At 45.8% G+C, this 23,418-nt stretch overlaps 1 long non-coding RNA gene across 7 annotated transcripts in view; it reads right to left on the bottom strand.

The window, feature by feature from the left end:
- Nucleotides 1-11,592: 11,592 nt before the first annotated feature.
- Nucleotides 11,593-23,418, bottom strand: part of LOC108401276 (uncharacterized) — a 34,323-nt gene continuing 22,497 nt past the window's right edge. For all 7 annotated transcript variants that reach the window (XR_005063065.2, XR_012131903.1, XR_012131904.1 and 4 more), the window contains one exon: nt 11,593-11,740. This is a non-coding gene — a long non-coding RNA (uncharacterized lncRNA). The remainder of the gene's footprint in view (nt 11,741-23,418) is intronic.

Below are 23,418 nucleotides of genomic sequence, written 5' to 3'. Positions count from 1 at the left end.
TGACACCCCAGAACAGCATTTGCAGAGTGTGTTATGGTAAATACTGTCTATGAGGCTATCAGGCACATATTCAGCAGAACCAGGAGGCTTGTTAACATGTTAAATTGCTCAGATATTAAATTATTATATGCTAATTGTTTACATAGAATGTTGCTTAACTAACATAAAAAAAATAACAGAAGCCAGGAGATTACCTCATTCAATGTTCAGAGAATTAATTTTTCTTCCCACTTTCTGCAGGCAAATCCTCCTATAGATTGAAATCTTAAAGCCTTTAAACTCTGGCGTTTTCCCAACTTATTCCCTGAACAGAATACTAGTGAAACGGATAGAAAAAGCTCAGCCTCTCTGCCTCCACACTGTTTGTCTCCTTTGCTGCTTTAACCTTTGGGCCAATGAGGGAAAAAGAGGAAAAGGGCTTCTCTTAGCCCTGCTGTCCTGCACACAGACTTGTTGATCATCAGACGAATTTACAGTTTGAGATTCTGCAAAAGGTCCCTTACATGAAGCTGGCCTCTGCCAGGAGATGAAAAATATGTATGAAAATAATGGTCATCCTGTCAAAGATTTGTAGGAACATGGTGACCAGACATGATTCCCAAATGGATAAACTAGCTTCCAGACTACTCACATCTTCCTCTGGCAGCAGTTGCAAAGTGCCGGTCACACCTCAGGGAATCAGGCACTTCTAGATTGGCTGGCAGCAGCCCTCAGGGCAATTTGGCCTAATCAGGGTGATTTACCATACTTATTCACTAGCTGGAAAACATATGCAGAGCCCTAGTAGGTGAGATGGGAGCTGGGCATTAAAAATATCATCTATAATAAGGACTCACAGGGCCCCAATGAAGAGTTGTTCACCATAGCAATGAGAAATCTGGGGCTCCATACAGCTCCCCCATCTGTCTTTGGGTCCCTAGTGACTATTCTTGCCTCCTACATAGGGCAACCCATAAGAGAGTTTACTTGTACTTTAGGGGGAGGTTGAAACAGTAAGAGCATGGAAGAAAGTATGGTCTATGACTGAAAGGAGAGGTGCAAAGGACCCCATGAAGGTCTCAAGGACCCAGATGTGGGTTGATCTGATAAAGGTGGGGTAGTGAAAGAAAAACTTGATGGACAGCCCCATAGCATAGAATCTCATTGGAACTGTGGCACTGATTAAAACCAGAGCACTGGTTCCAGCCCCCGAGGTGACAGACACAGAAGCCAGAGGCAAAGCCCAATGTCTGGCCCTGGTGTCTGCAGGACTTCCTAGGGGAAAGTACTCAGACCCTTCCTGGGCCCCCACCACCGCAGGAGGGCAATTGGCATTGCAGTTTGACTGACCCCAAGGTCAAGCTCCCAACCGTGGGGACTGGAGGCCACATGCAGAATTAGCAATTCATTGGCCCCCTGGGAATGTACAACATGCCCTGGTGCAGCTGAACACACGAGCTGAATGTTCTCTGAGTTATGGTAACCCTGAGTGTTTTCCTGGGACCTCCACTGTCATAGATGGCTGGGGGTAAGGCAATTCAAGTGAAGAAAACCCAAATCTCACTGGGAAGAGAGCATTTACCCCCAAAGGAGTATATTATGTACATTTCTCCCATCCCTGAATATATTTTGGGGGTCAATATCCTGCAGGGCTTGTGGGTACAGACCACTGCAGGTGAGTTCAGACTGAGGGTATGTGTGGTAAAGGCAGTTCTGAGGGGACATGCTAAACACCTGCCTATAGCTCTGCCTGTACCTTGGTGGGTGACAAATACTAAGCAGTGTAAATTGCCTGGGGTCACAAGGAAATCAGAGAAACTCTACAGGAATTGGAGAGGGTGGACATCATAAAGCCCACTCATAGTCCTTCTAATTCCCCCGTGTGGCCAGTGAAAAAGCCAGAAGGCTCCTGGTGTATGACGGTGGACTACAGGAAATTGAGTAGTTACACCCCCTTTGCATGCTGCTGTCCCCTCTATAGCAGCCCTTATGGACACACTAGGTCATGAACTACGGACATATCATTATGTTGTGGTCCTTGCTGATCCTTTCTTCTCTATTGACATAGCACAGGAAAGTCAGGAACAGTTTGCCTTCACATGGGAAGGTCGGCAGTGGACATTCACTGCCCTTCCACAGGGATACCTACACAGTCCCACCATCTGTCATGGACTTGTAGCCCAGGACTTGGCCACATGGAGGAAACCGCAAACAGTGCGGTTGTATCACTACATTTGATGATATTATGCTCATGTCTGATTCTCCTTCAGATCTAGAAGGTGCAGCACAAAGGTTCTTCTGCTTTTTCATGGTGATGGGAGTTGTCGCCAGCTAGTGGCATGTGTATCAACTGGGAGAACAAAGTTCCTTCCTACTTGCCCATCTCCGCTGTCTGTGCCAGTCAACCACACACAGGGAGCAGCCTCTGGGTTAATCCCCTGAGCTGCCGTGGGCGGGGCAGCTCTTGGGATGGCCAAGGGCACTGGCAGGGGTTGCAGGCGAGCAGCAAGTGTTTTTCACAAGAAAAGAGTCCGTTCGTGCTTCCCAGACTTGATTTTATTGCTGTTGTTATTGTATGTTATTAGTCTGGTTACAGTGCTCCAGTTTTTTTGCACAAGGGTCATTGAGGAAGATGAGGAGTGAGTAGATTGTGAGGTGAGATTTCTGGAGGCATAGGCTATGGGTAAAACTGCAATATTTCCAGAATCTCTCACCTGGCCTTAGTGCGTCTCCATATCAGTAGGTGTTTCCAAGGGATGGAGAGAAGTAGTCCATCTCCATATCAGTAGGTGATTATATGGGTAGGGGGAGTGAAGGTATATCTGGACTGGAGAGGTTGGCTGGGGTCCTTTTTTGCATCTGGGTCATGAGAAATACAGGTGAGCAGAAGCAGATGACTGTTTTTAAGCAATAAACGGGTTTCTCCCACTTTATTTCTGCCTTTGACTGATTTTGGCTTCAAAGGTTATTTGCCCTGGATGGGGAATATATTTTCACCCTGGAGTTACTGGCACTGACTGCCTCAGTGCCTGGCTGTTGGAGCAAGGATCCACAAAACTCTGCAAGTCAATAGTCAGCTTTTGAAGTAGAGTAAGTCACTTCCTTGTGTATGACCAGAAAACCCCTTCTTCACTGAGGCCTTTTTCTTGGAAATGAGCCATTCTGTTTTGCATTTGATTTGAGTACTCAGTTGAAAAGAGGAACAGTTGTTGAAACTTCACCCCAATGTGAACTGGTTCATTAGCATTTTGTTCTGACTTGTTTGCATTTGTTTCTAGTTCATCCATATTTCTGTCTGATTTTTGTGTTCTCTGCCTTCCCCTTCTGTGGCTGTCCCCTGGAGCTGCACAAAGGCAAAGGCCCTCTCCCTCAGTTCTCTCCTGGCTCGTTGACCCTGCCTGCCTTAGGCCAGGGCCCAGAGAGCATCTCCTGCTGCCTCTCAGCATCCCCATGGCTCCAGGGCACAGGTTCTCCAGCTTGTGCTCTCTTGGTCAACTACACTTCTTTCTGACCTAGACCGTAGTTGGGCCTTGATGTTATACAGGCTGCAGGACAGAGGGAGGGCCTGGCTTAGCACAGTGGGGTTGAAGCCAGGCAGTATTCCAGGTGGTGTCATCTTACATTTGTCAGCATCCTCATGTTTTGCCCCCATAGTCCATTCCACGGTATCTTTCCTTCATTGACACAGAATCCCCTTCCACCTCTCCCAGAGCTCAGTTCAAACATGTCCTCTCTTGACCTGGCAGCATTTGGCCCTCGTCCTGGAGGGGACTCCTCTCTAAACCACTTACCTGCTTTTCACCCAAACCACCTGAACCCCAGGCTTGTCTCTCAGAGGCCACAGGGCATGGCCTCCGTCACCTCCTGTCATCTGCTCAGTTGCTGCTGGTACTCATTTGCAAAGCAGGGAGAATAGCAGCATTGGCTGCTGGCAAAGTTGTGAGCATTAAGTGAGAATAACATTTGGAAAGTTCTCAGATGCTGTCTGGCACATGGTGTACTTAACAAATGTTAAAAAAACAGTATCTTCATTACTGCATGGTATCAATATGGTGCGATCAACTCTGCACCCAAATTCTACTGAAACCACCCATTTTGGAGAAAGCTACTATGCTGCCCCATGGTCTTAGCTCATCAACCCCTGCTTAAGTCCATGAGCACCTTCACCTCCTTGTGCTCTGAGAAGCCAAGCATTGAAGAAGCTGGCTGCCTTTTTGGAAGGTGCTCTGTGAAGAGGGCCACACAGCAAGGAGCAGAGAGTGGCCTCCAGCTGACTCCCAGCAGGAAACTGAAGCCCTTAGCCCCACTGCTGCAAGAACCCAGGGCTGCAGACAACCACACGAGGTTGGGTGCAGGTCCTTGCCCGTGGAGTCTCTGACAAGTTTCCAGCTCAGCTATACCTTATTTGCAGCCTACTAAGACCCCAAGCAGAGGACCCCACAAAGCCATGCTGAGTTCTGCTCCTCCAAAACTCTGAGGTCCTAAATGCGTGTTGTTTTGTCCTTCTAAGTTTGTGGTGCTACTGTCACACAGCAACAGATAACTAATACAACTGTAAAGAGTTTGATATATGTATACATTTTTGAAAAGCGCAATTGACAAGGGACAGAAATTTTTCAAAACAGCTAAGACAAATATCCATGTGTCAGGACATCAGTTTTACCTTGAAAAGAACCAGACTGCTTTTATCACAGGACCATCTTTTTTGCCTATCTGTTTGTTCTAACCCCAGTAGCAATAGAATGGTCTGGTCACATTGTCCTAGATGCTGTAGGTCATTGCAAAACTCAACTTGTCAGAAACAAATGAATGGAACTGCTTCAGTCAGCAAAACTGTTTTCGTGAATGGTTAGGAACTTTACAACAGTGATGTGATCTAATTAATGCTGTCAATCACCTGTGAGCTGGGTTAGAAACTGGTGGAAATGGACCACGCTCTGAGGTTTTATTTATTTTTTAATGACATTTTCCACTTTTACCTGAAATAGATGGGGCTGGAAAGTCATATTTACATCACTGCTGACTAATGGAATTCAAGGGTAGTATTTCAGAATGTTCACCTTTCATTTATAAAAATCACATTGTGTCAAACTACAATACAATAAAATATTATATTGTTACTTCTCCAATTCCTGGTTCTTCTAATGCAGTCAGTTTCTGCATAAAATGAATACATATCTAATGGAGCAATATAAAATTTCTTCATCATTCAGTGGTCTGTCTAGACGCCTGCTGGCAAATGGACAGGTATTTGTCTATGGGGAAACCTGAAGGGTTAACCACCATTTTACTGTCTGGAAGGAGGATGGGCCTCCCTATCCCACCAGAAATCAGACAAAACCAGTCCCACTCAACTGGAGCCAGCATAGTTGAATGCATTAAGCTGAGGGCTGGGGGTTTGTACTACATGCAGTTAGTCCATGATGAGCAGTTTCTGCCCCAAATGGAATTCTACATCTCTTGAAGACTGTGTACATGCAGCCCTCCTGGTGGAAAAAAGAAACCTGTCGCCAGGCAGCCCTTTGCCAGGATACCTCCGTAACTTTACACTTCCTGGAGAAGGTGCTAGAGACCAGTTGCTTTGTGGATGACACTAGAAGAAAGGTTTCTCCAAGATCTACTAATGAGATATTGCTTAAAAAGAATGCCTAAGATTGTTAAAACTATGTTCTGGAGGGAATATTGAAAAGCTTTATGTAACACTCCGAGGTGAGTGAAAACCACAGCCAGTGAAGAGTCCTTGGGCCAGAGACAAACCCCAAACACTGCTAAGAGACACCTCACTTCCTACCTGGCTTCTTAGAGTAATGCCCAGCAGAGCTTGGCCAGGGTGACAGTGAGGAGCAATCCCACACAAGTCTGGGTGGGCTCAGGGAGAGTCTGGCCTGGATTCCTAGAAATACTGATTTCAAGGGACATTTAAGAGAGCTAAAGGTTCATTATATCCCAACGCTCATAGAGGAAGATAGTCCAAGCTGTGAGATGGGGGCCTCTAGGAGCCACACTGCCCACACACCGAGCTTCGTAGGCTCCCATGGAGGATCCCAGACCCCCAGCCATCAGGCTGTGCCACAAAGTCCCAGGAAGGGCAGCTCCTTCTTCAGGATGGCGCACAGCTCCAATTGCCGTCATCAAGCTACAGATGCAACAGCTCAAGCGTCACGGTTGAGCAGGACATTGAACTCCCTGGCTGACTCCCCTGTCTGTAGATGTTCATTCTCCCTGCTGCTCTTTGTCTCAATCCTGTCTTCCCATTACAGGGAGGACAACTACCACTCTCTCCCTGTCTTGCTGCTGCTGGTGTGGTGGTCATTAACGGATAGAAGTTGATGTCTTAATACATATTGGCTCATGGAGCAGTTGCCGGAGCAGACCCAGCCACTAAATTTGTTTGACTTATTTGGCTTGGTAGAATTAGAAACAAGTTGGTTTTCTCAATGAGATAATGATTTTCTTTCTTAACATCTAGCTGTCTTAACATACACACATGCACGGCAGGACTGTGGGATATCTCAAATCTGTCTGTATCTAGTGCTTTGCAAAGCGCTCAGCAGTCAGGATTGGTTGCTTCCCCACTGTTGGGCAGTGAAACCTGTTCTCAGAGGCCCCACATGGCTGGGAACCCTCCACTCCCAGCCTGGAGCCTCTGGGGAGGGCACCAAGTGCCTCCTATGGTTTTAGCACTGATTATGCTGTCTGTTTGGAAGCATCTAAAAAAGGAAATGGTGTTTGGCATTAGTCTCATTCCCCATCACTTTTGAAAGATATGTTAAGGGAATGTTTGGCTCAATCAGTCTGAAAACATATTTCTCCCATGGAAATAAGCCAATTCATTCTCCTTAGAATAAGAAATATCTCCACTAGACTCATGGGAAAAAAAAACTTGATGACAGGTACATGAAAAAGTGCTCACTGTCACGTGTCATCAGGGAATAAACAGGGTACCACTGCACACCTACTAGAATGATCAAAATCCAAAACACTGACAACCCCAAATACTGGTGAGGGTATGGAGCACCAGGAGCTCTGACTCATTGCTAGTAGGAATGTGAAATGGTACAGTGACCTTGGAAGACATTCTGGCAGTTTCTTACAAAAACTAAACATACTTTTGCTGTGTCATTCAACAATCGTGCTCCTAGACATGTACTTGCCTAGTGGAAATGAGCTGAAAATTTATGTCCACACAAAAACCAGCTCTCAAATGTTTATAGCAGCTTTATTTATAATTGCCAAAACTTGGAAGCAACCCAGATGTCTTTTCTCAGGGGAATGGATAAAGAAACTGGTATATCCAGACAATGAAATATTATTCAGCCCTAAAAATAAGTGAGTTATCAAGCCACACAAAAGAAGAAACTTGAATACATGTTACTAAGTGAAAGAAGCCAGTCTGAAAAGGCTACACACTGTGTGATTCCAAGTCTATGACATTCTGGAAAAGGTAAAACAGTGAAGACAGTAAAAAGATCAGCATTTTCCAGGCAGGGTTGAAGGCAGCAAAGAAAGGGATAAATAGGCAGAGTGCAGCAGATTTTTGGGGCAGTGAAACAACTCTATATGGTACTAGAACCATGGATGTACATCATCATACATTTATCAAAACATATACCAAGAGTGAACCCTAATAAGAACTAGAGACTTCAGTTAATAATCACTAACTGAATATACATTGTTATATAATATTATTGATTATTTTACCATAATTATTTAATTTATTATCTAAATTTAAATTATTTTAGTTATATAACTTAAAAGTTATTTACACTTTACTCTATTTTAATTATTATTATTATATTAGTCATTTCTTGAACTGTAACAAATGTGCCACACTAATGAAGGTTGTTATTAGTAGGGGACACTGCAGGAGAGAGTGGCATATAGGAACTCTACTTGCCTCTCAATTTTTCTCTGAACCTAAAACTGCTCTAAAAAATACAGTCTGTTAGTTAAAGAAAAAATGGCTGCATGGAATAGCATTTCGCCCATTTGATAGACTGTTTGTTGACCTGTGTGTGGGAGTTACAAGGGGCATAGCCCACGGCAGGTGACAGAGGCCCCATACCCTCACATGGAGGGTCTAACACTCTGATTTTCAAGGGGCTGCACTCCACTGTCCACCTGCTAAAGGTGGCCAGGAACATGCATAGGTGCCTCAGCGAGCTGCTGCACAGAGCCCCATGCTGAACAGGTTTCTCAAGGGCAGGTGTATCAACTCCATTTAGGGACCAACTTCCCAGGACACACGCACCACCCATTCTCACAGCTAATCCACTCTGCAAGTCAGCCCTGGAGGAGGAGTCCAGGACAGGTGGGGAGGATCTGCTCCATGTGGCTGCAGCTAGCTCAGGTGGCGCTTTGGGGCAAGTCACAGAAAGGTTCCCTTCTTCAAGACACATCATGTCTACCTGTAAGAAAATGGCTGCAATATCCTGATTATTTTAGAACAAGACACTTACACCTGCTAAAAAACTGTCTAGATAACTATAGATGGGCCCTGTCCACACCTCTGAGGGCATCTCTAAGTGCCATCCCCCCGACCCTGAGCACCACTCCAGGCGGAAGGCTCCATCTGTCCAGGACGCAGCAGGGACCCCTGCTCACCAGCCCATGCTTGGGTCCTAGGAGACACCTCAGGTGATGGGCAGAGGCCCTGCAGCCCTTGTTCTTTAGATTAACAGCAAACAAACGGCTCTTGTTCTGCATTTCTGTATATTTCCATCTGTTAGTTGGACATGGTTCTGTTGGAACAGGAAGGTTTTCTACCACAGGCTCCTTGAATAGAGAGGCCTTGGGGTATAGCACTAAATCTTCAGGGAACAGAATCCCTGCACGTCTCCCTCCCAGGACTGAGGGGCAGCTTGTGTCTGAAGGATGTTCAATGCCCATATTTTACAGGCTTCTTTTTCCTATTATTTAAGCAACCAAGTAATTCAGGACAAGCGATGTTATTCAAAAAAAATATAAATAATAGCCTCTACTGAGAATTTCTATTGTGTTGAGAATAATCCATGGGGAAATGCAAAACTAGCAAGTGAATGCCAAGGGTGAGAAGGGAAACACTTTTCCCACTTGAATAAGTAAAAAGAACATAATGTTACTTTCATTTCAATTTGAAAACATGTCTTCAAAATAATCACCAGTTTTTTTCCCCCTGATTGAGAAGCCCTGGCCTGCTCTGCAGAGAGGACAGACTCTCAGTATCCACGCCTGGCCTCCTGCCCATCCCAACTTGGTTTCAACAAGCGCCCGGCACAGCGCGCCAGGCTCAGGGACGGCCAAGGTAAATCCAGGGCAGTGCTTAACCTTGAGGCACTCGTTACCTGGCAAGTCTGTAGACCACAGAAAAATATTTACTACATGTGGTGAGTACCATGATACACACAAGATGCATGTGAGTGAAGGGGGAAATTATTGATTCTGCAAAGACAGTAGGTAACATTTCAGACTGGTCTTTGTGGCAAAATTAATTCTAATTATTGTCAACCATTCAATTATCTTCCTGGGCACCCAGAAGGATGACATTTTCCAGCCCCTTTGCACCCAAAGAAGGCCATGAAATTATTTCCAATTGATGAAATGTGGGCAGATATGATATATGACGTATCTAGGCTAGCCCATAAAATGTCCTGGCACCTGATCCTTTCCCCTTTTCCTATGGTAAATTTGGAGCCATGTGTTGGAAATGGCAGCATCCTGAGATGGAAGGACTCTGAATCACTGAGTCATTGCCTGAAGGAGGGGGCCCTAACTGGAAAATCTTTGTTGGACATCAGGTGGGCGAGAGAGGAACTTTTATTTTGTTGAGCCACTGACATCTGGGGGTCATTTACAGCAACTAGCATGATTTATTTAATACCATGGAAATTGGTGTCTTGCAGCCAACCAGGCTGTTGCCAGTTGCTTCTGTAACAGGAAAGATGAGGCCATAGAGGTGGGGAAGAAACATAGCCTGCTGGGTGGCTGAACCCCTATGTTATATAACTGAGCAAAATGGTCACCTACAGGGACTTGGAAGGCAGATCCCATCACTATGGGCTCCTAGAGGGAGTCACATTAGAAATGTACTTTAATTGGAATTGGCTCCATTTGTTAAGGCAATATAAGAAAAAGATGACTCGGGAAATAATTGGATGCTAAGTGACAGAAAGTGAAAGGAAATAGAGGGTCCAGAAATTCAGGACCTTAGAGGGTTGCAAAAGGTAACTACTTCTATTCTCCAAACAGTAAAATATGGGAATAGAAAATCATTTCAACTAAGTTCTGGTGAACTTTCTAAGTTAAATAAGTGACTCAGGTCAAAGGTAGAGCATAAGCAAAGGAAGACTTCCCACTGAGGCCCAGGGGTCTCAGAGAGGCTTCCACTCTGACAGAGAGAGTGAGAAGCGAGAGGAGGCAGAGAAACAGAGGAGATTCCAGAGGGATGTCCAGGGAGGGTCTGTGCTCTGGGTATTGGCGCATGGAACTGACAGGAGGAAAACAGATCAGAAGTCACTGTTTTTACACTACCAACAATACCATGAGTCTGGATCAAAAAATCCTCAGATTGTGTGGAACTTACGAACTGTTCTTTGAGTTCCCATCTTCCCTGAACAGGAAGTGAGCTCCCAAAGTGTACTGCTGGAAGAACACACCTCCTAAAGCCCATTCTTCTGTGGCTGTGGGTGGCAATGAACCAGGAGCAGCCCTCAGAGGGAGGATTCTGGGGCCATGACCATGGGGCACTGGAGAGCAGGGGCAGGGTGTGATCGGATCCCCCCATCCCCACCACCCCGGCACCCACAGCAGTGAGGCGTCACCGTGCCTGTCCTGTGGGACTGCAGGACACCTGCAGGCCAGTGAGAGGTCAGAGACGTCCCTTCCTCCTTTCTCCACGTGGGAAGGTTTCACACCGGCCTGCTGTCCCAGGCACCTCTGTAGGGGGTCAATCAGGGGAGGGTGGGTGGCAGACAAATTACCTCTCAGATCATAAGAAAGCAGAGCAAAAGCAGCCGCTCCTGTTCTTCCTGGAGAGGCCTGATCTGTGCAGAGCTCTGGGCTCTGACTTGGCTGCTGGGACTGGACAGGCCTCGGAGTTCTCTTTCTAGGGAAGAGGGTAAGCAAGCTGTATTTTATGGGAAGAGAAATAAAGGAATTTGGTGGCCAGAAGGGAGGCCAGTGGCAGAGACGATGCTGTGACTTCATGAATCTGCTTCATTTCCCTCTTGGAATCCAGAAAATGAGATTTCCCTATTCCCTTGCATATGGGTGTGATTATATGATTAGTTTTGACCAACGTAACATGGGCAGAAGTGAAGTGAGCCTGTATTGGCTTGTCCTATAAAACCCACCCCTCTGCCCCCTACACAGACAAAAACCCTTCACACACCTCCTCCGTCCCTTCTGTGGGGCTCTGGGAGGCCATGTGTGGGGGAAGGCAGTGTCCCCGAATGTTCCACCTATTGGAGGAGAGCTTCCTAGGAGAGCCACCCAACCAGGACACCTACACGGGACCCTGAGTGAATGACATGTGAACTGCCATGACGTTAGGCCACTAAGATGTGCCACTTGGAGCGTTACTTTCCTGAATGATTAGGAGTTCACATGGTAGGTAAGGGGGAAGGAAGAAAAGTATTTCAGGTGTCCAAAAGACACGAGTGCTGGACCATGTTTATTGGAGGAGTTCGGGATGGTTGCAGATTTTCGGGCCTTCAGGGAAATCCAAGGAAAGCAGAGCAGGATCCAGTGGCAAAGAGTCCGTATGTCCAGATGGGCAGTTCTTCTGCAAGTGAGAGGGAAACAGGAATTTAAGCCAGAAATAATCTGATGTAATATTACCTTTTAAAATACTTCACAGGACACAAACTGAGAGACTTTCTAAAATACTAACTGGTCGTCTTCACATATGTCAAGGTCATGAAAGACAAGGAAAGACTGAAGATCTGTCCTGTCTAAAGGAGGAGGCTAAGGAGACGACAGACTTAATATGAAATGGGATCCTGCATCGTATCCTAGGACAGTGGAAAACTGAAGTTTCAGCAAGACCTACAGTTTAGCTAAAAGCCCTCTACCAGTGCTAACTTCCTGGTTTGATAATTGCATGAAGGATATACGGAAACTCTCCTACTTTGCAATGTGTCTATGATCATTCTTAACCAATACAAAATATAAGTAAATGAATTTAAAAACACATTGCAGAGCATGGTATCAAATTGAGCATGTAAGTAGGTGTCAGGTAATTCTGTCAAAAGGGCCTCTGGCGAGAGGTGGGTAGAAGGCTGGTGAGATGACTAACACAGGCGAAGGAGGGAGGTGGAATCCTAGCCATCAACATCCCACACAGGTTATCAAGTCAAGCCTCAGCCTTGGGGCACCAGATGAACATGTTGGGGCTTAAATCCAGACTCAAATGGATACCAAGGGTGACTGACACTCAGTCACAGAGATGGGGCTGCTGTTTGCTCAATCCCTTTGACATTCAGCCAAGATTCATCTTTGGAGCTTTGCAAAGTGTCCTTTGCGACATGAGTAAAGTGAAGGTGGACATGGTGAGGTAAGAAGGGAAAAAGAGGTTGTTAGTAGCCAAGAACAATAGATTCAGTATTCTAAACACTTAGAACCTGGGCCAGTCAAGCTGTCCCCACAGTGGAGCTTAAAAGATCATGTATCATGAAGATAGATGTGTGAACTTGGGTATGGGGCACCCATGACCGGCGTGGGTGCTCCGGGCCCAGCACTGGGTGCGTTCCTTTCATGTGCCCCTTCCCTGGCTCATTCATTCAGGAAGCACTATGTGCTCCCCTGTCAAACACCACACCAGCTTCTGGGAGGATGAGGGTGGGACAGGCAGATGTGACTCCTGTGACTATGGGGCTTAAAGTCCCTGGAAGCACAGTCACGAAACAAGCACTTACACAACTGAGGACCCTGTGATGTCACTACAAGTATATTCTGTAACTCTCCCTCCAGGCCTGCCCCCAAAAGGGCCAGCATGCATTTAGTGTAATGGATGTGCAGTGATGAAAGGGAAATCCTAACTTCTGTGGATCAATAGACACCAGCTCCGAACTGATGTTAATTTGAGGGAATAACAATGCTGCTGTGTTTCACCTGTCACAGTGAAGGCTTATGCTGGTCAAACAATAGTTGGGGTTTGGCCAAGTCCCACAGTGGGTCCAGTTGGGCCATGGCCCCACTTTGTGTTATTTTCCCAGGGCCTGACAATGTTAACTGAAGTTCACACAGTCAGCATCTGGAAGACCACGTACATAGGATCCCTGAAACTCGTATGGCAGGAAGCTCCAAGTGGAGCCCGTCGAACTTTTCTTTCCTTCTAGGGCAATTCACTAAAATTAATGCCAAGCCCCTGGGTGGATTGCAGAGATTAGTAAGATCATTAAAGACTTTAAGGTTGCAGAGGTGGAGATAATGGTAATATTTCTGCAGTAAACTCTGACCAGCTTATTCTTGAGTAACCTGAAAGTCTTACATCTCTATTTAACTTAACTGTTGGGCCTTTACCAAAGGTAAATGGATCACGGATTATCATAAACTTACATGGTGACCTCAGTAGCAGTTGCTCTTCCAGATGTGGTAAATGTCAGCTAGAAAATATCAATCCTCCTCCTGGCATTTAATATGCAGCTATTGTTCTCACAAATGCTTTTTTTTCTTGCTGTCATTAATGTACAATTACATGAACAACATTATGGTTACTACACTCCTCGTATTATCAAGTCCCCCCCATGTACCCCATTACAGTCACTGTCCATCAGCATAGTAAGATGCTGTAGAATCACTACTTGTCTTGTGTTATACTGCCTTTCCCATGTCCCTCCCCTCTACATTACACATGCTAATTGTGATGCCCCTTTTTCCTCCTTATCCCTCCCTTCCCACCCATCCTCCCCAATCCCTTTCCTTTTGTAACTGTTAGTCCATTCTTGGGTTCTGTGAGTCTGCTGCTGTTTTGTTCCTTCAGTTTTCTCTTTGTTGTTATACTCCACAGATGAGTGGAATCATTTGATACTTGTCTTTCTCTGCCTGGCTTATTTCACTGAGCATAATACCCTCTAGCTCCATCCATGTTGCTGCAAATGGTGGGGTTTGTTTTCTTCTTATGGTAGAATGATATCACATTGTGTATATGTACCACATCTTCTTTATCCATTCATCTCCTGATGGACACTTAGGTTGTTTCCATGTCTTGGCTATTGTCAATTGTAAATAGTGCTGTGATAAATATAGGGGTGCATATGTCTTTTTCAAACTGGGCTCCTGCATTCTTAGGGTAAATTCCTAGAAGTGGACTTCCTGGGTCAAATGGTATTTCTATTTTTAGTTTTTTGAGGAACCTCCATACTGCTTTCCACAATGGTTGAACTAGTTTACATTCCCACCAGCAGTGTAGGAGGGTTCCCCTTTCTCCACGTCCTTGCCAGCATTTGTTGTTGTTTGTCTTTTGGATGTTGGCCATCCTAACTGATGTGAGGTGATATCTCATTGTGGTTATCTCACAAATGCTTTTATATATTTTTCCCGACTTGCAAGTTTGCTCTTACCTGGCAGAGCCCTCAATATGCCTGAACAATCTTGCCTCCAGATTATGTGAATTTTCCTTGTCTGCCATAATCTAGTACATAGAGAACTTGATTCTTTTGATATCCTACAAAATAGCACATGAACCATCTATGTTGCTAGAATTATGCAAATTGCCTTTGATGATCAAGAAGTCTTAAGTACCTCAGATGCTGGCTTAATCAGCTGGGACTGTCCAAACAAAATGCCACACACTGGGTGAATAAACACCAGAAGTTACTCTCTCTCAGTTCTGGAGGCTGGAAGTCCAAGATCAAGGTGTGGGTGGGCTTACTTTCTGGTGAGACAGCTCTTTGTAGTTTGCAGAGGGCTGCCTTCTCCATGGAGAGAGAGTAAGCTCCATGTCCTCTTCTCTTTTTGTGAGGGCGCCAGTCCCGTAGGATTAGGGCCCATCCTTATGACCCCATTTAACCTTAGTCACCTCTTCTAAGGACCTCTTCCAAATACAGTCATTGGGGGTACAGGGCTTCAACACAGGAATTTGGTGGGGGGCACTGTTTAGCCCACAACAGATGCCTTACTTGATCTGTGACATCCAGAGGATGAGAGATAAGTGCCTGGAAAATCCCCAGCCGCCTTTCTTGATTAAGTTTCTGGGCATCTGGCAGTCTAGTGGGCAGGATAGTATTTTCAAGTTTAAAGAAAAGACACTGCGTGTTGTTCCACCTGATTAAAAAGATTTCCATACCAAAGGGAATTCAGGATTTTGGAAGCAACAGATACCATATTTGAGTGTGCTGCTCCAACCCATTTACTGAATAACCAGAAAGGCTACCAGGTTCCAGTGGGGTTTCAGAGCAAGAGAAGATTCCACAGCAGGTCCAAGTGGTGACCCAAGTGTGCTGCCACTCAAGCTTTATGATGAAGAAGATCAGACGACACTCTTAAGTGTGGCACCTCTGGCAAGTCCCGACAATAGACTTACAGGACAGAGCCATAGAATTTTCGAGCAAAGGACTCTCTTCTGCAGAGAGCAATGTTCTCTTCTTTGAGAAAAAGCTCTGGGTTTGTTATACGGCCCCAGAAAATACTGAACTTTTGAACATGGGTTGAGGATCTGTGAGACATGACCTTTCCATTACGGACCAGGGGCCACTGACCTGCCCAGCTTGGGTGAGTGTGGCAGCCCTGCGTGACCAGGTGGATGTTGCATCTGTGCCTCCAGGAGGTCCCGAAGGCACAAGTCAGCTGCATAATCATGTGGCTCAGACTCTGACCCCTTCCCTGCTGCATTGCCTCCTTTCCTTGTGGGAAGTTCTTTATGTCTAGCTGACTGGGGAGGAGAAGGCCTCAAGTGGGCTGTCTCACTGACTCTGTGCCCCATGGCGGAAGTAGCTGGCAGCAGATGCTGCAGTGTGCTAACCCAGTCAGGAAAGCGCTGGGGAGGCCGTGCTGGAGGGAGGTCTTCCTAAAGGGCAGAAGGTCATTCATTTGCTTGTCCATCTTGTCCAGACTGAGAATGACCCCGACAGATCTACACTCTCTTGTGGGTGACAGCTCCTCAGTTTTGTGATGTTCAGAGACATCTAATGCACCGGATTGAAGATGGTGACCAGAAAGCCTGAGGGAGAGCCATGTGCACGATCTTCAGAATTTTTACATGAAATGTTTGAACTTTTGAATGTGAGCAACTAATTTAAAGATCTCAAAAACACCACACAGAGAAAACCAAGATGGCAGCATGAGCAGAGCAGTGGAAATCTTCTCCCAAAACCATATATATTTTTGAAAATACAACAAATACAACTATCCCTAAAAGAAAGACCAGAAGATATAGCACAACAGCCAGACTACATCCACACCTGCGAGAACCCAGCGCCTTGCAAAGGGGGTAAGATACAAGCCACGGCTGGTGGGACCCCAGCGCCCCTCACCCCAGCTCCTAGCAGGAGGAGAGGAGTCAGAGTGGGGAGGGAGAGGGAGCCCAGGACTGCTGAACACGCAGCCCTAGCCATCTGCACCAGAGCGCAGACACAGTGCACAGTGGGGTGCTGGAAACTAGGGTAACAGGACAGTAAGACCTGTGAGTGGGTCCCTGCAGCCAGCACCCCAGGGACAAAGAAAAGCGAGTGCTTTTTGGAAGTCTTAAAGGGACAGGGACCCCACAGCTGGACGGAAGCACCCTGAGACACTTAGCCCATCAGCTGCAAATCCCCGAATCCCGGGGACCTCTGGGTGCCCAAACCCCCGCAGTGCAGCTCAGAGGCCCCTCACCACGATAAACAGACTCCCGCCTGTTCCTCCTCTGACACAGCTCTGCCATATTGTAGCAGCAGCCTGAGGCAGGCCACGTCCACAGCAACTGTGGAGCTAAATAAACTCCATAGCTGACAGGCAAGATCAGAAACCCCATCTAGGATGCAGCTGCCCAGCACAAGCCACTAGAGGCCGCTGTTCTCCCAGGAGAGGAAGGCCACAAACAGGCAAGAAGGCACTTTCTCTTACCCAACAAACGCACCAGCTCCCCACAAATACATCTATCACCATGAAAAGGCAGAAGAAATTGATACAGACCAAGATCACAGAGGCAAACCATGAGAAGGAGATAGACCTAACCAGTCTTCCTGAAAAAGAATTAAAAATAAAGCTCATAACAATGCTGATGGAGCTGCAGAGAAATATGCAAGAGCTAAGGGATGATGTCCGGAAGGAGATTACAGAAATGAAACAATCTCTGGAAGGATTTGTAAACAGAATGGATAAGATGCAAGAGGCCATTGATGGAATAGAAACCAGAGAACAAGAACGCATAGAAGCTGACGCAGAGAGGGATAAAAGGATCTCCAGGAATGAAACAATATTAAGAGAACTGTGTGACCAATCCAAAAGGAACAATATCCACATTATAGGGGTACCAGAAGAAGAAGAAGAGAGAAAAAGGGATAGAAAATGTATTTGAAGAAATAATTGCTGAAAATTTCCCCAAACTGGGGGAGGAAATTATCGATCAGACCATGGAAGTGTACAGAACTCTCAACAGAAAGGACCCAAGGAGGACAACACCAAGACACATAATAATTAAAATAGGAAAGGTCAAGGACAAGGACAGAGTTTTAAAGGCAGCTAGAGAGAGGAAAAAGGTCACCTACAAAGGGAAACCTATCAGGCTATCATCAGACTTCTCAACAGAAACCTTACAGGCCAGAAGAGAATGGCATGATATATTTAATGCAATGAAAGAGAAGGGCCTTGAAACAAGAATACTGTATCCAGCATGACTATCATTTAAATATGAAGGAGGGATTAAACAATTCCCAGACAAGCAAAAGTTGAGGGAATTTGCCTCCCACAAACCACCTCCATGGGGTATTTTAGAGGGACTGCTCTAGATGGGAGCACTCCTAAGACTAAATAGATGTCACCAGAGAAAATAAAATCACAGCAAAGAAAGCAGACCAACCAAATACTAACTAAAGGCAAAAAATAAAATCAACTACGCACAAAAGCAGTTAAAGGAAGCACAAAAGAGCACAGAATAAAACAACTAACATATAAAGAATGGAATAAGGAGGAGGAATAAGAAGGGAGAAAAATAAAGAATGATCAGACAGTGTTTAAAATAGCTCAATAAGTGAGTTAAGTTAGACAGTAAGATAGTAAAGAAGCTAACCTTGAACCTTTGGCAACCACGAATCTAAAGCCTGCAATGGCAATAAGTACATATCTTTCAATAATCACCCTAAATGTAAATGGACTGAATGCACCAATCAAAAGACACAGAATAATAGAATGGATAAAAAAGCAAGACCTATCTCTATGCTGCTTACAAGAGACTCACCTCAAACCCGAAGACTATAGGAACAAAGAAAGACTGAAGGAACAAAACAGCAGCAGAATCATAGAACCTAAGAATGGAATAACAGTTACCAAAGGGAAAGGGACTGGGGAGAAAGGGAGGGAAGGGAGGGATAAGGGTGGGGAAAAAGAAAGGGGACATTATGATTAGCATGTATAATTTGTGGGGGGGGGTACGGGGAGGGCTGTGCAACACAGAGAAGACAAGTAGTGATTTTACAGGATCTTACTACGCAAATGAACAGTACTGTAATGGGGTTTGTGGGGGAGATTTGGTGAAGGGGGGACCCTAGTAAACATAATATTTTTCATATAATTGTAGATTAATGCCAACAAAATTAATTAATTAATTAATTTAAAAAAAGAATACAAAAAAAAAACACCACACAGGCCAAACAATACATGTCCTTGGGCTTAACTTAGGCTTTGGGACACTTGTAAATTATAAAAACAAAACTAAACAAAACAAAAACAAGTGTTAGAGCCCTGATATATGACTACACTTCAGGACAAATCAAATATACAGAACAAAAAATACAGATAAAGGAAAAGTGTGTAAATCTCTTTACCCTGGGCTCCAAAGATTGAGGCTGGGAATTCAGGTGAGTGGAGGATGCTGTGAAACACCCTTAATTAGCAGCAGAGATCACCTGTGATGCCTGACTACATCTATGATGTGATGTACATCATATTTCTATGACATTATGTACAGTTGGTTTTTGTTAGCTCACATTGGTATGTGAGTAAATCTGCTACAAACATCAAATTAGTGAATACTGAACTGTCACTCTTAGAGTAAATGTAAGGTTAGGTTCCCATGGGCTTCTGGTCACAGCATTTTCATCAACCAATCAATACAGAGTTTCCTTTTATTGTTAATTCATTGATTAATTATTAAAGACATTGTATTTAATATATGTTATTTATTGATTAACATTGAACTCACTGTCAATAGCACTGTAACTTGTGCCTGGAAAAAGCATATTGAACCTGGGAATCTGCCCTGGAAGGCACGTACAGCCTTCTTGCACTTGGGGTCACTAGACAGCAGATCAGCACTGTGCCTGGGGGCAACTTTGAACAGCAAAATCAACAAACAGCACAAATAAATGAGAAAAACATAGTGCTAAATACCATGCAAAAAGGGGTTCACAGTGTGAGAGCTGAAACCAGAAGGCAGGGCCTTGCGTTTTCTCCCTCAGCTGAAAACGTGCACATTGGGTTACTCTGCTTTCATCATCATTCTACACACTGTACATTAATGACCCCAAAGGTGCTACAAGTATAGATTTGGGGATGTAAATTTTAGCAAGTAGATGAATTCACAAATATGGAATCTGTTAACAATGAGGATCAACTGCATATGCTATGTCTATATGTGTGAGATTACATGTGTGAGGTGTGTAGTGTGTGTGTATCTGTAAGTCTGCATGTGTATATGCATGTGTGTGTGGTACATTGTACTATGGTGTGTGTAGGGTATATGTATCTGTACATCTGTGAAAACGTGTGTGCATGTGGTGTGTGTGTGATGCATGTGTATGTGTGGTATGTGAGTCTAAGTCTGTGCATGCATGTGTGTGTGTGTCTGTGTTGAGGTGTGTGGTGTGTATGTGCATATGATGTGCATGTGTGTCAACAAAGGCTGGCTATGGTCCAGAGCAGGAGATTAGCCTCTAACCCATATGTGCAAAGTCTAAAGTTAAATATCAGGCAAAGACCCAGATGCCAAATTCCAGGTGCTTATTCAGAGCAGCCTCAGCCAAGTGCCTATGGCTGGGTAGTGACACTAGGGCTCAGCAGGCCAGGACAGACAGGTGCAAAGATGGAGTGAAAGCTCTGTGACATGCAGGCACTCCTCTGCTCCCTGTGCTGCTCCAGAACACCCGTTACCCATGGCACAGTCCACGGACACGGCTGGGAGGAGACATGATGCTGCTGAAATCACGCACAGCAGATCTCATGACAAATCTCAGTTGTTCCATCTCATGTGCAGAACCCACCTGCAGCTCCAGGACCTGCAGGACCAAATGCTGAGATGGACTGCAGATGCCTGAGCGGGCGCTCGAGTGGGAGGGCAGCACACGCACCCCGGCACCCCGCGCTGGCAGCTCCACCTCGGGGCTATAGTGAGCTCTGCTGGCAGCTGCTGACCTTTACTGTAGAATTTGTGCAAGTGGAGATTTTGTTGTGAAATACAATGTTGTTTCATTTGTCAATGGTCACTAAAGACAAACACTTTTATGCATAAAAGTAAATAATGAAGTGTTTGGTTTCGTTTTCATTTTTTGAAGAGAATAAATCAGTGTCTTAAGTTGGTATAAAGCAGTGAAAAATACTCCCCACCCGGACACACACACCTAAGGAGGAGCAATTAAAAAAAAAGCAACAGGTGATTGTATGTTACAAGTTTCTATTCATAATGAAACTTTGTTAAGTCCTGGAAATAAAATGTAGCTTCTTACAAAGAAGATCACCTGCCCAATGAATGAATACAAGGTTACCACTGACACACAGGCAGTGTACTGAACTGTAGCACTCCTTGTCTAAGCGCAGGGATGTCACCAGGAGGAAGCAGGGTTCCAGTCTGTTACCCTCCCGCTCACCCATGTGTTCCATTCTTTCAGATGTGTGCACCACGTGGAAGGCTGCATTCACCCAGCTCATTCTTGGACATTATGCCTCTATATTTCAACACATGCGAACCCACAGAATTGACACCTTAAATACACTTTGTCCTCCAGTCAAAACTCAGTAAAATTTATCTAATTGAAAAACCACTTTTTAGATGTGATAATTTAATATTGCAGTGTTAAGTATAATAAAAGACTCTTACTATGAGTTATCACAAAGAGCGGTTCAGAGTAGTAACAGTAGAAGAGAAAGATGAGAAAGAGGCAAGTGGAAAACTTCCTGTCCAGCCATCTGTGGCAGGGTTTGGCAGACTTTCTGGGAAGGTAGTGTTTCTGGCTTTGTGGGCCACAGGTTCTCAGGCACAGCTACAACTCTGATGAGGGCACACAAACACAGCCAGAGAATGTGTGTACCAGCCAGACATGGCTGCCTACCAGAACTTTATTTCTAAAGAGAGCAGGATGGAACTAGCCCCTGGGCCAGTTTCTGACCCTGGTCTATGGGAGAGTCTGTGAAATTAAAGGTGAGTAAGATGAGTGCCTGGCCCTCAAACACCCTCTGCGATCGCTCAGAGAACAGTAAAGCCCACTTTGCAGCTTGATAATATATCTGGGCTCCATTTGCTCTGAATTCATACCTCCATTCAAAGGGAAATTTTAATATACTCTTCATTTCTAAAAGAATTTTAGAAATGCTCTTATGGCATATTTTATTGTAAGATAACCAAATATGGAGGACCCCCACAATAAATAAAGCAGTGATTATTTTTAAGGAATAAGTAATTCTTTGCTCTGCAAAAGGAATTGCTTTCAAATTTTTCGAAGTATTTTTACCCCTTGCTGACTTTACTGGGTTGGACCTGGCAACTGTAATTCCTAATAAAGGTGGTAAGTAGGCAGGGGAACATTCTTCACCTGGTCAACTATAGCTAATTTGTTTCAACATGGTGCAGGGGCAACAATCAGTAGGACAGGGCTCATTGGGGCTTGTCGGGGCTTGGAGTTGCCTGTGCCTTCTGTGTGTGCCTGCCTGTGTGTTCTCTCCACCTCCTGCTAGCATGTGCAGAGCTGCTCTCCACAATGGCCACAGGCCACCACTGTCCTGGAGCTGGCCGTGGGCACTGACGCAGGCCCCATGGTGGGCAAGGACACTGGACACCACAAACCCCTGCCTGGGAGGGGTGGCCCCTCTTATGGCATCTCCCCTCCAGACCAGGTGGATCCCTTTCCCACTCTCCTGCCTCGCCCAGGGCGGCCTGTGTCATGCTGAGTAAGAGCCAGGAGGACCCCCAGCCACCCCCTCTCCAGCTGTGTGATCCCCCATGTCCCTTACTGCTCTTAGCCTCCGTCTGTCATCTGCAAAGTGGGAATAATAGTAGTTCCCCTTTGCAAAGTTGTTATGATTGAATGAGACAGTGTTTGAGCACCTAAGACAGGGTCCCCCAGGCAAGGCGGGCTCTGCCCTGTTCTAGGTCAGCTTCCTGTATTTATCAAGTCTTCTTCAGCGAACTTGAGCTCTCATCAACCCTCCTTTAAAACAACAGCACTGCCATTTACTCTAACTCAGTGAGTAATTCCATGGGTGTTTCATGAGCTCTCTGCCTAATGAAAAGTGACTTCTGGACCGCACACCATCCACCTGTATTTTCACAGGTAAGGAGCACAGGATGCATGCTTGTGTCAAGCCTGGTACCTGCAGTGACTACTTTTTATTTCAGAGGTGAACACATTATCTCCCTTCCTTCCCATCCACCTTTTGGAACAGGGCAGGTGACACAACGGGCTCTGGTTGGGCTGGGGAAGCCCGGGGCTGCCCCCCTCGGGCTGGGGTTGCGCTCAGTCCACATGCTCCGCAATCAGATCCATGCTTCCTTACAAGGGTCGCCCGGCCCAAGGACAGAAAGGCTGTGTGAAGTCCTTGGGGATGGAGATGGGGCTGCCCTCCCCCTACAGGCCTTGGCCTTGGGGTGCCTCCCTCTGTGCTTTCCTGGCCCAAGGGGCCCAGGGGCTCCATTCAGGAGCTGGGAGGGCAGGATCTGCTCTCTTGATGTGACCCTTCTCCCTGACACACAGGGGTCTGTGCAGAGGAGACTACAGGCTGCCAGGCAGGAGGGACCTCACGGACAGGATCCCCATGCACGAGGCTGGGGAACCTCCCCACCACAGGTCTGCTTAGAGGATGTGCAGGACTGACCCGGGGCCAGGATGCCAGTCAGAGTGACACCAAGGGAGTTGTAAAGCAAGATCTGTCCACCTAGTAGCCAGGATGATTAGGCCTCGTGTCCCAGGCACCCTTCCAAGACCTGGGGAACCCCACTAGTGGTCAGACAGTCCTTGGCTGAGCATGGAGTAAGAGCGAATGGTAGCAGGTGTGCTCCAAGCAGATGTCACTCGGCCCTGGAGAGGCTGCTGCCTGGGTGGCTTCCTTTTTCCT

This window comes from Manis javanica, chromosome 1, assembly GCF_040802235.1.
Source record: "Manis javanica isolate MJ-LG chromosome 1, MJ_LKY, whole genome shotgun sequence".
NCBI classification, from domain to species: domain Eukaryota; kingdom Metazoa; phylum Chordata; class Mammalia; order Pholidota; family Manidae; genus Manis; species Manis javanica.
This window is presented reverse-complemented; position numbering and strand designations above follow the sequence as displayed.